At 40.3% G+C, this 1,823-nt stretch overlaps 1 protein-coding gene across 4 annotated transcripts in view; it reads right to left on the minus strand.

Annotated features, from left to right (window-relative positions):
* The window catches only part of Ankrd13d (ankyrin repeat domain 13D), a 12,910-nt gene that overhangs the window by 4,350 nt on the left and 6,737 nt on the right, over positions 1-1,823 (minus strand). The window lies entirely within an intron of this gene.

A 1,823-nucleotide genomic window follows, 5' to 3' on the forward strand; every position in this document is an offset into this window, starting at 1 on the left:
ACTCACTTGGTAGACCAGGCTGGCCTCGAACTCAGAAATCCGCCTGCCTCTGCCTCCCGAGTGCTGGGATTAAAGGCCTGCGCCACCAGGCCTGGCAGCATACCTGCCTCTTAATTCTTAATTTTATTAGGCATGATAATGGTGGTGTGGCTCAGTTAAAACCTGTCTATGAATGCAGAAGCATTATTGAGATGATGGGATGTCTGGGACGATTTTGTTGCCTGTTTCTCACTGTTGTTTGAGACAGGGTCTCTCTATGTAGCCTTGGCTGTCCTGGAACTCACTATGTAGATCAGGCTGGTCTTGAACTCACAGAGATCCACCTGCCTCTGGTTCCTGAGGGTGCACACATACATATAAAAATACAATAAAATAATAATAGTAATTTAGATGAAATGAACAATTTTTTTTGAGGCCCAAACTACTGAAACTAAACTTAAGAAGAACTAACTCTAAGTAAGGCGTTTATAACCAGTGAGGGGATGGTCCCTTCTTTTTACCGTCATCTACCCAGAGAGAAAGTAGAGGACTGAATGGCTTTGCTGTAAAATTCTCCTAACCATTTAAAGATTTGTATCAGGTGATTTTACCAACTCTTCTACAAAATGAATGATTAGGAAATAATTTTCAAGTTGGTGGAGTGGTGGTGTACACCTTTAATTTCAGCTCTGGTTAGGCAGAGGCAGGTGTATGTGTGTGAGTTCAAGGCCAGCCTGGACGACAGATTCAGTTTCAGCACAGCCAGAGCTACACAGGAAAATGAGAACTCTTGTCTTGAAAAACAAACAAACAAACAAACAAACAAACAAATAGTTGGTGGGATTTGTCAATGGTTAAGAACACAGTGTTCTGCAGTTCCAGAGAATCTGAGTTAAATTCCCAGCAACCACATGGTAGCTCACAACCATCTGTAAAGTGATCTGATTTCCTCTTCTGGCCTGCAGGTGTACATGGAGACAGAATAGTCCTACATTTAAATAATAAATACATAAATAAGTTAGAAAGAGGACAACAATTTTTTCAACTCATGCTATCAAATTTTGCCATATCAAGAACAAAGAAAAACATGAAGAGGAAACTGTGAATTCTGGATATAGGTCAGCATTCTGGATATAGGTCAGCCTGGATATAGTGCCTGCCTGGAGTGCATGAACACCAGCACAGAAAGAGAAAGAAAGAAATAAGGGAGGCAAGCAGGCTAGCTATAGACCAGTATCTCTTAAAAATATATATACAAAATCCTTAGTAAATTATTAGCCAATAAATCTTTACAACAGATGGAAAAAGTTCTATACCACAATCAAATGACATTATCCCAGGAATGCAAGGTTGGCTCAATATCAAAAGAATCGATTTATGTAACTAATCATAGGGGCAGAAATCTTTAGGTGAGTGGTGGTTTGAATAAGATGGCTCATCTGTATGAACACTTACTCATCAGGGAGGGACACTGTTGAGACAGATTAGAAGGATTAGAGAGTATGGCCTGGTTTGAGGAAGTGTGTCACTGGGGTGGGCTTTAAGGCTTCAAGAACCCATGCCAGGACCAGTCTCTCACTCTGCTTGCAGATCAGGATGTAGCTCTCAGCTACTGTTCTAATGTCATGCCTGGAACCATGCTTCCTGCCACAATGATAATGGATTAAACCTCTAAAACTGTAAGCCAACCCATTTTTTTTTTTTAATAGGAGTTGCAGTGATCATGGTACCTCCTGACTAAGACAAGGTGGTACTGGGGTTCAGGACTTGTATAAGCTAAGAATACAGTTATTACTGAACTATAACCCCTATCCTCCAAAAGAAAACTTAAAAAAAAAAAAAAA

The sequence above is a fragment of the Mus pahari genome, chromosome 1 (assembly GCF_900095145.1).
Source record: "Mus pahari chromosome 1, PAHARI_EIJ_v1.1, whole genome shotgun sequence".
NCBI lineage: Eukaryota > Metazoa > Chordata > Mammalia > Rodentia > Muridae > Mus > Mus pahari.